The sequence below is a fragment of the Nanorana parkeri genome, unplaced genomic scaffold (assembly GCF_000935625.1).
Source record: "Nanorana parkeri isolate BGI_ZX_2015 unplaced genomic scaffold, ASM93562v1 scaffold407, whole genome shotgun sequence".
NCBI classification, from domain to species: Eukaryota; Metazoa; Chordata; class Amphibia; order Anura; family Dicroglossidae; genus Nanorana; species Nanorana parkeri.
Window position 1 is genome coordinate 135,326 of NW_017306675.1, and position 14,474 is coordinate 149,799.

Consider the following 14,474-nt stretch of genomic DNA (forward strand, 5'->3'; position numbering starts at 1 on the left):
CAATGCACTTCTGATGTAACTTTCCCAGGATGCAACACTTGGGAACATTACATCACTAATTGCCAAGAGGACCAGGAAGTGGAAAAACAATAATTGTAAGTAAATGAACAATATGTTTGTTTAACTAAAAAAAATGTAAGATGATTGCATATCAGCATTCAGAGTTGCATACTGAGGTGATTTTTTTATTGAAATGGGGTAAAGGTACACTTTAAGTTCTCTTGTGGGCTGTTCACCTGCCCCGTTGTCTGTTGCTAAACTATTTAAACTCTCACCCTATCCTATTCTCCACAACGTAAGGACTAATTGTTGTATAGTTAAACAATAAGAGCTAGGAACTACGGGGCAACTAGGTTCCTTGAGTGTGCACAGGACACAGCGCAGCTTTGAATTTTTGACAAGTGTTTTTTGCACTCATCAAACAGATATAACAAAATGCTTTTAATTGTACATTCATTAGAGAAAAAGGGTTCAAATAAAAAAGGTTCATTGCTAAGATTTAAAGGAGAACTATGAGGTGAGTGCTTTCCACTCATAGTTAGAGCCGACCTGTGACAAAGAAGCTGTCACAGGTCGGCTCTATCGATTGGGAAGAGAGCAGAAACATGCACCGATTTGCTCACTTTCCGATCGTCTCCCTGCAGTGAGCGGTGACTTTCAGTCACCGCTCCCCGCAGGGATTCCCGCTCTCCGATCCTCCTGCGCTGAGTGGAGGAACGAACGGGGGAGGAGGCAGCTTGACAGAGCAGATAGACAGAGCCAGCTGTCACTCACGCAGCTGGGTGGATCTCAACAGTATTGTCAGAATCCATCCCGGCTGCGGCGCTCTCAGTATATTGCAGGTAATTGCCGATGATATACTGAGCTTTGGGTCACGGGAGGAGGTTAGTATATGTCCTCCCGTGACACTAAAGAGAACTATGGGGAAAAACCCTTACCCCATAGTTCTCTTTTAAAAACACTTTAAGAATTCTATTCAACTGCTATAGTGGCAAATTACAAACAAAAAAGGGAAAGTAAGAGACTATGGTACACAGACAACTAAGCATGCTACCCAATGAATTTTTACTAAAGAAGCCTGTTTACTAACATTCACTTTACTAAGTATGCCAGCACCATTGACATGTAGGGGTTGATTTACTAACCTTATAAACACGCCACAAACAAGTATACACCTCTGTAGTGTGTTCCCTCCCAGCATGATCTATTGGTGGAATCTAGACACCTTTGTAGTGTGTACACACCCAGCAGGTGTGTTGTGCAAAGCCCTGCATGAATTGCAAGGTGATGTTGTGTAAATTAGCTCTATGTTGTGTTGCTTGCGTTGATGAATGCAGGAATGTAAATGCATGAGCTAACCATTTTTGTCTAAACTGTGAAGCAGCATTATATATGCATCATGTGCATGATTTTTCCATATATGGCATTAGTGGAAATATGCTTTTAGAGACTTGCATGCCGCTATTAGAGCGGCGTGTAGCCTATGGCGCATGCTACATGACGCGCACGTACGTAAATATATAAAAACGTGCCATAACGGCGTGAAAATGTGACACGTTGCTCATGTTTGGTTGATAAATACGTTTTGCTGTGTAAAAATGCACACGCACCTGGTGCGTGTGTGTGTTTAGGTTAGTAAATCACCCCTGTAGTGTCTACTCCATTGATATGTCAACCTCAATGGAATTGTAAATATGTACTTTTAAAAAAAAATATACGATTAAGCTCTTTTTACTTAATTCATTTAATCGTGTCTAAGTAAAATCCTGTTGTTTTTTTTTTAAATTTGCCCTTGCACATAATTGTGTATTTAACATAGCTGCACCATATTAAAGCTAAGTGAACATATATGAAGCTAAGCGAACATTTTATATTCATCTAGTAAATCAACCCCAATAGCTGAAGATGAGAATAACAAAAAAGCATGCAATGATCTCTGCTTAGCCTTATTTAAAAGATGGTATTTTCATAATTGCAGATTGTGATTTGAAATAGTTGTCCAACCTCACAGTTGTTCTTTGTATATTTGTATGACCTTTCCAAGCTAAGGTTGCAGTTCTCTTAACATAAGGCGGTGTTTTAGGATTAACTGATTGTGGGAGAGGATCTAGAAGGCAGGGGATTAGTATTTGAATATTATTATCATGAGTATTTTACAGGATTAGGAGTATCAAGCAGGTGGCTCCTCATTTCCTATTTATCTTAGCTATTTCTCAGACAATGTTACATTACAGTCACACCAAACCACCTTACCCACACTTTCTATAGCAGGTTTTGAACTGAAGTACTTAATGTTGTGCGCTTGTACCTGCATAGTAGATTTGCATGTTTATGAGATCTTATTGCTATATCTTGAAAAGATCCCTGTGTATGTGCACGAAAGGGTGCTGATACACAGCTTCATTGTCACAAGAGATGTGGCAAACTTAAAGTGATACCAAACCCAGGAGTTAAATCTTAAAAATGCATTCATGTACCCTACATATTAACAAAAAGTTATCTTATTTGTGTATCACTCAAATCATCTCTGAATTGGTGCTGACACTGTGCTTCCTCCTGGAGGGTGGCTACTTCTGTTCTCCATGGTCCCTTTGTGTGTTGTGAAGTAGCCACTGCTCCAAGCTCACTCCTGTAATGGACTATAACTTCAATACAAATTAGTAAACTAAACGTGAGATTGTAGTCAATCATGGGAGTGATCTTGGAGCGGTGGCTATTTTACAATACAAAAATGGACCTTGGGGAATAAAAGTAACCACTCTCCAGAAGGAAGGCAGTGTCAGAATGAATTCAGAGATGATTTGACAATCTACATCTGAGTGATAAACAAATAAGCTACATTTTTGTTAATAGTTAATGTACTTAAAGGAATTTTTAAGATTTAACTCATTAATTTATTGTCGCTTTAAGCATCACTTGTGACAATTGGTCATGATGGATCACTAGAAAGAAAAATATTAGTGTTTCTGACAACTAGGAGCTTTCGTTATCATAAACATAAATATTTTCCAACTTGCTGTGTAACTTTAAATCGCTGTGTAAATGGATACTGATCATTCTCTTTATATGAAAAGGAGGGGATGGAGGTATTACTCATAATACTGAACTCATGAGTCGAGATAGGGTTCATGTACATGGACTTTTGTTTGCATCTGACCTGCTTTTCTTCCTCATTGAAATTAATATTAAAAAAGAAAATGAAATAGCTTGATGCAATTCAGAAGTAACTGAGCTAATCAAAGGCAACACAATAATGCAATTCAAATAAGTATGGCATCTAAAAAGTACCTGAATGCATACTACATTAACTTGCTACTGACACCAATCTACACAAGCCCTTAGGAAGAAGACTACAATGCCACTCAAAGTGTGCAGATTTCGTCTTGCCCATTGGTCTTGGGGAGACATCTGGCCATCTATGGTCAGTCATAGGGCTTGTATAAATCATGAAATGCAGGGTGCTTTTAGGTACATTCAGCTTGTGTTTGAGATCACTTTGAGATGCTTCAGAGTTCCTTCTAATGTGCTTCAGACCTCTATTTGACCTTCCCCTGTGGCGTCAAGCTGCTTTTGCATTTTTTATAGATTTGTTCTGATGCATTCAAAAGCCAGTATACACAGATGTGTACATAGCTTGCACAACAAAACAATCTAGCTCTAAAATCTCTACTCCAAGGCAGTTTACCAACAAATATGTAGCTCAAGGGCCAACCTGACTGGATATAAATATAATAGATTATTTAGGCCGCCACGCTAGATAGTTGGCATATCTGAGGGAAATTGTACAGAGAATGTTTACAGATTGTAATGCGTGTTTCCAGTTTTAGTAAGAAATGCATACAGCTAAAACTCGCTTTGGAAATGAAACCATGTGACCTGAAATGTCTATGATGTTCCAAAGTTAATCTTCTACTCTGCTACTGGGATTACAAAGTATTAGGAAGATTATAAAAGGTTTGGAAAGAGATTATGGTTTCCATCTTTCCAAGTTTTCCATTTAATTTTTTGTTAATGTCAACAATAATCTTTACAATGAAATAATTTTGCAAGAATTTTTATTGTGAATGATATACTTTCTGCGAAACTGCATTCTGTTGCAATTTAAGATGCATGGCACGGGGTTCACTGCCTTTTTTACAAAAATAAATTATTTATATTGAATATTAAATCCTGATTAAAAATAGAAAATAATATATTGATGATCACAAAAACAACCTTTCAAATGACTGTAAATCTGTGCTCATACAGACTTATAGTGGGTATGGAACCAAGATATATTATTTTTATAGCAAATGGCTAAACCATTATAATATGTGTCCATTTTTGTAATTATGGCTTTTTAACACAGGAATTAGGAATCTGTCATCTGGTCTTACAATACAAGGGAAATATATAAGGGTCAATGTTGTGCTTGGTGTAAATGGGTTAAAGTTTAAAATATATTCCTAGGTAGAAAAAATCTTCCCCTTGCAGTGGGGCTACCCCTGCACTGCAAGGGTTACCTTCTCATTTATGTCTAAAGACATGGTGTAAAGCATTCTTACTTACCTGATCGCCGCTACCCCAGTGGTATGCTCACTTCTCTCCCTTCCCCTCTGGTTTGTAGACTTTCCCTCAGCTCTCCAAAGTATAATGCAGGGCATAAGACATAATGACATCAGGAGGCCTCCATCCACTGGAGCTGAGTGGAAAGAGGCTGTGGGCACATAGGCATGATAAAAATATGAAACTTTAACTCTCAAAGTGCTAAAACTATTTCAGCACCACAGAAAGTTCTTGCTGGCAAACTTCTGCGCCCTGTCTGAGTGAGCTTTCAGGGCTAGTTCACACCAAACGCATTCCAGGAGCAGAGCAGAGCAGTTACAGAAGGGATCAAAACTGCGTCCAATGTATTCCAATGGTATTTTGCTCTCTAGTTCACACTGCAGCATTCAGTTCCAGAGCATGTAAAAAGCATGTGCAGCAAGGCCTATTTTCCTGCTCTAGAATGCTGTGGAACGCATGCAAACACATCAAAAATGCATGCAAACGCCTTGGAACGCACTGAAAGCCCATTTAAACTAAAATATTTTGTACAAAAACGGCCCGCAACGCATCAAAAACGCGGCATAACACACTGTACTCCGTGTGCAGAGAATCATGCAGATCTGGTGTGCATTTGGTGTGAGCAAGCCCTCATACTTGTTAAGTAGTTCCACTTTCAGATTGTATTGCTGGAGCACAAAACAGACACTTAACACAATGGAAGCTGCAAAATTAGCATGCCTAGTAGGATTTAGCACACAGGCAATTATTCAGTCATTGTACACATTGCTGTACAGAACAGAGTATGTAACCTATATGTGGCAGTCCCTCTGATAGTTGTAAAGTGTGCTAAATAATTAATAAAGAGAGTGCTTGTATCATTTTACATTGCCAAATACAGTGTTGTAAGCTCTGTTATTCTCCAGAAATATAAATAGTAGGTCTCCCAAAAACGTATTCTCATCATACCCTTAAAGTAATACAAACACAAAACAAAATTTGATAGGGCTTTCTGAGATGAAAAGAAAAAAACATGATCAAAGCAGCTTAAAAGGATTAACAAAATTTTTTGACATAGAAAACATTAAAATACCGTAAGCACCCAGAGGATTATCAATGTCTTGAGTAGAAAGACTAAGAAATTATATCCACATATACAAAACCCATATGGTGTCAAACACAAGATGATGAGGGGTGATTTCACCATTGTTCATAAATGATTCCACCTTCAATGCGTTTCATGCCATTGCTAATAAAGCTGTGATGCGAAACGCATTGAAGGTGGAATAATTTATTAACATTGGTGAAATCACCCCTCAACATCTTGGGGTCTATTCATAAAGCTGCCGTAGGCAGCCGAGTGAATAACCGACCCGAAGTGAAGTGAGCCGAACGCTGTTCGGCTATTCACTTCAGGCTTGTACGGCTTTCAGCCGTACACCAACTAAAATCAGCCGTACATCGGCTTGCTGCGCCTAGCTTTGGGTCGGCCAAACATGCTCAGCATGTTCGGCCGACCCGAAGTGCAGAAGGAGTTCGACTCAGCCGATCCAGGCTACTCGCTGCTGTTCGGCCTATTCTCATAGATGCCGAACAGCAGTGAGTGAAACTAGCTATTGCACCCGCCCTCTGCTGCTGCCAATCACTAGAAGGGGACCTGATGAAGAACGTCAGGTCCCCTCTGCTGATTGACAGCAGCAGTGGGCGGGTGCAATAGCTAGTTTGCAATTGGCTGTTGCAAATTGAAATAGCCAATAGGAATGTAGCTATGCATTCCTATGCTGTTTTTTTTCATATTTTTTTTTATGCTGACAGCAGCCAACGGCTCCGATGTCAGAAGAAAAAAAAAAAGACAACAGAGCAGGGAAAGGTTTACTCTGCTCGATCGAGCAGAGTAAAACTTTCCGGGAGAAAGTGTTTCTCTCCCGGGCAGCCGGGAGCCGCTATCTAATAGCGGGAGACTCCTTGAGCGTCCGGGAGAGTTGGGCTGTCTGGAGATCAGCATCCTTGGTTACCCGTTCGGCCAGCTTTGGCTTTCACCTGGGCTCAGTCGAGCCGAAGCATATGCCTTTGGCTCGACTGAGCCCCTCGGCCAACTTCGGGAGCTGTACGGGCTATAGTGAATAGAACCAAAGGAGTCCTGGGGTCGAAGCTTGCCGAAGGATCAGCGGAAGCTACGGCTAGATCCTTCGGCAGCTTTGTGAATAGACCCCCTTGTGTTTGACACAATATGGGTTCTGTTGCACCTCAAGACATTGATAATCCTCGGCAAACAATTATGATCTGTTTGTATGGGTGCTTATGGGTATTTTAATGTTTTCTATGTCAATAAAATGTTGTAAATCTTTTAAAGCTGGTTTGATCTCACTTTTCTTCCTATCTCAGAAAGCCCTATACAATGTTGTTTTGTGTAGCTTTTATTATCCAGATTAACAAAGTTCAAGTCCCTCATGTAGCTGTTCCTTTACAATCACAGAGACTGCTTTAGCTGATAGTTCCAAACAAATGTAACTGACCAAATGTTATAAGAATGAAGCAACTGACCAACAAATGTGTGACACACCATAGATTTTGATGACATAAAAGTATGCACACTCATTTGGACAAAAGCTGGACTCAAACTGGCATAGTCAGGTTAGAGAAGTTAGGTGGTGAAGGTGGGCCAACAGCACAGATGGTGCCAGACATCTAATGGATTTCACTGATAAAGTGTCTTCTCAGAAAAGTGCAGATATGTGTATGTGCCACATTAATGAATGAAGCCCTGCATTATTATTGAGGTGACATTGTTTATTACCATTTTAACCATTTATAATAATAACATTAGTTATACCATCTACAGTTGGTGAATTCACCTAAAAAATATTGAATATACTATACTGTATGTTCTTTTTTGTTATAATAAAATGAATTTAAAATTACAGAAATTATAATTGTTGATACAGTTAGCAAAGACTGATTGGGTGCACTCAAAACAAGTAGATAGCAACAGTCCAAAAGGGACTTCAGAGTGTTGTATGTAAGCAACATAAAGAGATATACTAGTTGATGTTTTGACAAGGTGCATGCAAACATCGATCAATAAATCTATTTATGTTGCTTCAATACAGGACCTGTGAGTGCCTCTTCCACTGGACCATATATACATATTTATGGTTTATAGAACTAGAGTGCTGCTTGGCTATTTATTTAAGGTTTTAGGGCTTATAAAGTTAATGTGACATTAAAGTTAAAAAAAATGTTCCCTCTCCCCAATGTTATTGTTAGCACTTACCTTAAATTATATCTCTTAATCCAATTTTCTTCTTCTTTCCTGATGTTTACATCTGTCCCTTCAGCGGTGCGACGGCTCTCTGATCCAGCGCTGACTCCTCTGTCCTTGCTGGTACTTCCGGTCCCACGGTGTCTGCATGCGGGTGCATAGACTTACCTTGCGTCTCTCCTCGTCTTCCGGCCGAAAATCTGAACTGCACATACATGCGCCCACCCCAAGCCTGAGCAGTTTCGGATTTTCTGACGGGAGCGCAGGGCGAAGACAGTGTAAGTTTAAACAGCTGTTAAAGCGTTTTTTTTTTTTTTTTTACTTTTTGCATATATCTACTGCTTGCTAGCAGTAGATATATGCAAAAAAAACCAGAGGCGTTAGAAACCCTTTAACACAGAAGTTTATATACTTTGTAAACCTCTGTAAACATCCTATTATCTTTCAAAAGGCAAAAATAGCAGATATTAATTTTGAGCCTTTGAGAAATCCTGAAAGACAATCAACTCTAACAATAACAATCCCTAAATCCAGAAAATCTCAATTAGATTAGCAAGAATCTTTAAAAAACAAATTTGACAAATGATGACATATTCCATTTGCGGGAAGTGTAAAGTGACTTAATTCCTATGAAGTAAACTGTGGCCAGCAGACCTTCAGAGTAACAAATCTGTACAATGGATCAATGGTGATATAATACCTTCACTTAATGAATAATGCCCTACAGAAACACTAGCTGAGACAGCATTCCCCGCGGTGTTGTGTATTCAAGGTCTAACCTGAGCACTGGTTGCAGCAGATAAAGTCATACCATTTATGCACAGTGTTCTTTACAGGAATCATAAGGAGCCAGTAGCAGAGAGACACATGTATTTCAAATTAAAAATTTAGAATTTGCACAATTAACCAGACAGGTATGTCATTCACATGTCTCTCTGCTTTGCTTATTGCTGAATAAAAAGCTTCATAAAAGTGCTGCACAAACTGCTGGGACTTAATAAATCCTGTATAATAATAATTACCCTTTTTGATGCTATCACACAATAAAGAAAGAGTAATAGTGACAACATAAGAGTTAGGTTTTAATACATTTTCATTACTTCCCCTAAGCAGACTCAGTCCTCTTCTTTGTTTTTAACCTTTTTTCTAGTTCCCACTTTTTTAGAAACATTCTCCAGTACTTCTATTCTTATGTTTTGTCTTTTCCAGTGCAGCCACATCACTGTCTGCTTCTGTCTAATTCCGAAGGGCATCACTTAGCAGCAACTCTGAAAAGTACTTTTTTCATTGTTCCATAACGTCCAACATTTTTATAAGAAGCCTTCATCTCTTTAATACATTTTAATAGACATTCTTTTCACATCTTATGTTTTAAGGACTTTAAAATAGCTTTTGGTTCTTCTTATCGTTCCCCAAATTTTGGCCATGGCATTTGCTTTGCAGCTTTTATGAATTCCTTGGTGTCATCTCTTTGTCTGTTAAAGTAACTTTGTTCATTTCTGTTACTCAAGTATTTATTTCTTGAAGAATTTTTTTGTGCTTGTACCTTTTCTTACTATGCTTTTAAAACATATTACAAAACTGGAACAGTCAGAATCTGGAACAGTTGCCCATAGAAACCAATCAGCTTCTCTCTTTAATTTGTTCAGTTAAGATTTCAAAATGAAAGAGCGAAGCTGATTGGCTGTCATGCACATCTGCTTCAGCTTTTGTCTGCTCCAGTTTTGATAAATTCCCCTCAAGGTATTCTTCCATTGGTCTCTCACCTTTTTCTTTCTACAACATCCTGCTTCAGTTTTCATATGATAATCTCAAACTCGCTCTAACACTACTTAAGGTCCTCTTCTTTACATTCCACTATCTTCCCTACTTACTGTTTCTCTGAACTGTTTGGTCTATTTATCATGGCGCCATTCTCAATTGTTTCTACGGTTTTTCAAGTTTGTATTTCTTTCTACTGTAGTATGTTCAGCTTAGAACATAAAGGTGATGGTTACTCCCTATGTTTAGGGTCTCTTTTCACTCTTATGTCTCCTGGAACAAAATAGAATACTGTTATAATTCTCTAATTCCTAGTTGGTTAAATCTGTGTGCATTTGTGAATATTTTTGTAGGAGATAATTGTATTTGCTACTTGCAGGTTATTTAAAACATGCATCTGAAACATTATTTCCCCATCGTTGTTACCATTCATCTCCCCAAATCTCACCCTTAAATTAATAGATACACGAAACAAAATTTGATAGGGCTTTCTGAGATGAAAAGAAAAAAAACACAATATGGTCAAAGCAGCTTAAAAGGATTAACAAAATTGTTTGACATAGAAAACATTAAAATACCCTAAGCACCCAGAGCATTATCAATGTCTTCAGAAGAAAGACTAAGCAATTACATCTACATATACAAAGGAGTGATTTCACCATTGTTGATAAATGATTCCACCTTCAACGCTTTTCTTTTCTTTTTATTAACATTGGTGAAATCACCTCTCAACATCTTGTGTTTGACGCAATATGGGTTCTGTTGCTCCTGAAGACATTGATAATTCTCTGCAAACAATTATGATCTGTTTTATGGGTGCTTACAGGTATTTTAATGTTTTCTATGTCAATACAATGTTGTAAATCCTTTAAAGCTGGTTTGATCTTACCGTGGAACATAAAGGTGATGGTTACTCCCTATGTCTAGGGTCTCTTTTCACTCTTATGTCTCCTGGAACAAAATAGAATACTGTTATAAATCTCTAATTCCTAGTTGGTTAAACCTGTGTGCATTTGTGAATATTTTTGTAGGAAATAATTGTATTTGCTACTTGCAGGTTGTTTAAAACATGCATCTGAAACATTCTTTCCCCATCGTTGTTACCATTCATCTCCCCATATCTGTAGTACCAACTGCATTACCCAATTCATCTGGATTGCCTTCTGTGACAGTTTTAAAATCTTTGCATCACCCTTAGTTGGCCTATAGGAGATAAAACCTTACCATCTAACATTTCTAACATCATACTTCTTTGATTCATAAACTCCAATTCCTTATATCGTTTTCTATCACAATCTCATTATATCACTAGTCACAAGACACCCGGCTCCAACTCTGGCTCTTTCCTTTTCCACATTACTAGAGTAAAAGAAAGGTGTGGTCTTTGAATTTCGAGTTTTGAGTTTCTTCAAAGATCTTCTTAGATTCCATGACAATGAACACCTATCGGCATTATAGCTTGGTTAGTACTTTTTGAATTTATTGTAAAAGGCTGTGGGGAGGTTTTGAATGGGTAATGGAAAGGCTATCTTGGATACTCCAATATACATGCTATGGATTAGAATGGTGTAAGAGATCCCTGCCGACTACGCATGCGACATACGCCCGTTCTCGTACTATTCGGGACCGCGCTATTCCGCGCATGCGCAGAAGCGGTCAACTACCAGCACGGAAACGCACCATAGTGGCGCACAGGAAGTGACTCATCACAGCTATCACTTCCCCTATATAAGCTCAGCCACAGCACCACCATGTTGCTGGATTATCGTCAGCTATCCCCTGTTCCTGTGATTCTGTTATCCTTGCCTGGCTCTTTGATACCCGGAATTCCTTGACGACTCTTGATTGCTGCCTGCCCTTGACCTCAGAACTGTTCTTTTGACTATGCTTTTGCCTGACCCCTGTGTACCTCCATTGCCCGCTTGGAACTAACCTCGGCTCGTCCCCTCGGATTACGGCTTGCACGGTGCTCAACACCACTGGCACTCCTGCCACTTGTTGTCCTTCTAGTCTCTGTTCTCAACCCCAGAGTCCCCCAGGACACCAGGTGCAAGGGAAGCCTCCTCTCACATCTGGTTTCCAACAAGGTATGTTACAACTGGATAGGGGATGGTAGATTTAAATGTATATGTGGGAAAACAAGAGGACTCCCCCAGGTGATATTTGTTGAGGGGGTTTTATTTGAGATCCCCATGTGTTTAGACATGGGAGTTGCATGTCTTGGATTTTTAAATACTTAAGCAAGTATTGGTACTAGTCCCCTCTCAGGGATTTGTGTATTCTTTTGATTTTTTTAGTGTGCAAGAGGTGCTGTCTGGTGGTGTTCTTCTGTCTCCTCCCTAAGTATGTTGATCCCTTTGTGGCCCCCTGAAGGGAATTGATGTCTTGACTCTGTGCCGTTACCAATATTGATCTATATCCAGCTGGTCTCACAGTAAGCCATAATCACAATTAATACATAATTTACAATTCCTGAATGTTATTTAATAATGAACAAATATGTATATATTTTTTGTAGTTTGATGGATTTGTTCTTCTGTGGAAGCCCACTGGGTGAAACGCATCGAGGACCTTTAAACACAACACTTTGGAATGGAATGGGAATATACACCATCAATGTTAATTGCAACAATACACTACATTAGTGGTCAGTAATTCACAAAATTGGTTGTAAAGACCAAGACAAGATTTGTCATTTCAAATGTTTGGTCTGGTGTTTTGGTTCAAAAAGTCCCCATTTTCTATTGATAAAAATAGGTTTACACCTATCCTATATGATTCTGAAAACATTGAATCGATTGTATCAGTCCGTGTGCCTAATCTTTCAGTCTAATGTCCCCTATATTGGTTATATATACGTATACGCACCCTAGAGCCATTTTAAAATGAGGAATTATAAACAGCAAAAACTTGTTAAGTTGTTTATTAGATAATCTGTCATAAGTGCGTTACAAAGTATATAATATTGTAGAGTTTTTTTTATTTCTCGTTGCTTCAAGCAAAGAATATGAAAGCTACCCAAGCTGTTTTAGCCTGATTAAACATCAGTCTTGTGTCTATGTGGTAGGCAACAAAACTCTCAGTAAAACATTGATTAGAAAAGGTAAAAAACAAACAAACTTGTACTGATATATATTGTTATCTGCTGAGATAAGCAGCACTAGTTGACTACTCTCATTTTAATCTTTCTCTCTCCACTGCTTTCCCCATTGACATAATCAGGAATGTTCGGCTGAACTCAATGTTCTTTTTCAAGGTGTCTTCTGTCCACTCAGTTGCCAAAGAATAGTGGCAGCATATCCACTGAAGTTTGTCATAAGGCCCGGGGTGTGTTGGAATACAGAGATGCATATAGTGTCATTTTCTGCATGAAGTAAAAGCTGCAGCTCTCTTTAATTAAGCAGGAAAATAAACTATCTTTAGCTTTCTGCCCAAAATAAACTCTTCTCTGTCCATTCTGGTATATATGTATCCTTGGCAGTAAAAAAAGTTCTATTGATAAACTATCAGTGCAAATGAGTCATATTTGTCCTGTCCAGCCTGATCCATTAATTCCATTTTCCAAAATTCACCTGGGAAAGTGGAATTACTTTTTAACCCTCTGTGTATGACCTGTCCACTTTCCACAAAGGGGTAATTTGGGGGTTTTCATACTGTCACTCATTTTTTGTGGCTATATTGTGTAACACAAAGTAAGGGAAACAGATTTTTGGCTCAAAAAAAATATAAAACATTCATTGTGGTACACTACGCATGAGTAATTCATTGTTTTTTTAAATAATGTTTTATTGTTTTAAAAATTAATATGTAATAATAAAAATTTTAAATTGTAACAAATTTGTCATTTCAAATGTTTGGTCTGGTGTGTTGGTTTAAAAGGCCTCAATTTTCTATTGATAGGAAAAAAATTTGCACCTATCCTATATGATTCTTTGAAAGGGGTGTAGACGAACAGACCTCCCTCCCCTGATCACTATGTCTGCTTAAGACAGTGAACACCTTTACTTTATATTTCTTTATTTTGCAAATTAAACTTACATGCTACTAAAGCATCTAGCATTCCATGTTCTGCAAGACAGTGCCCTCAAACCTTGTAGCTCATCATCTGTAAAAATCTATCTATCTAATAATTTTTTATTATTTTCATAACATTATTGTGAATCTGTAAAAATACACTTGAGAAGCCCTGATACAGACAAACACTATCACATTTCAATGATATAATCAAAAAATGTCAGGGTTTTTTTCCCCTAGGGGGTTAACTTCACCATCACCACTCTAATCTTCTAGACTGCTATTTGTCTGACATAAGTGGCTCAAGCAGAAGCATGAGCTCCTACTGGCATTTAATATACAGTATCTGCCAGTTAATTGAGAGAGTCCAGGATATGTGGCATTCCTTTCAAAACTGAGAGAATTTTGGCCAAATTGGAGACATTTTGTGGGCTCTGTTTCATAAATTTTAGAGTTTCATTCTACCAGAAGCTTTTTTCTGAAATTGTGATTACAGCGAGATTCAAAGACCCTACTAAATCCTTTATATAACAAAATCTACACTGCACTATGCCATCATACCTCCCTAGATATTAAAACTAAAGTGCATATATCCATTTTAAATAGTTAAAGTGCAAAAACACCTTCTAAATCCTTACTGTTGTCCATTAAAACATCAGGAAGACCTCCCACCCACACCTTGTCCCTTTTTCACAGCACTGCTGTAATCTTACCTTCATCACCTATCTTCATTTTGGCCTAGTAAACATCCCTCATGGGGTAAACAATGCCTTACTCCAACCAAGCAAAATGTATATTGCCTCACTATAAAAGTGGACAAATAATCTTATATTTGAGAACAACCATTTTATAATTTTCTAACAAAACCAAATTAACATGGTTAAGTATATAGACTAACAGCTATAATTTCAAA

At 38.2% G+C, this 14,474-nt stretch overlaps 1 protein-coding gene across 1 annotated transcript in view; it reads right to left on the reverse strand.

Moving 5' to 3' along the window:
• Positions 1-14,474, reverse strand: part of HECW1 (HECT, C2 and WW domain containing E3 ubiquitin protein ligase 1) — a 242,690-nt gene that overhangs the window by 78,933 nt on the left and 149,283 nt on the right. The gene's annotated exons all lie outside the window — the stretch shown is intronic.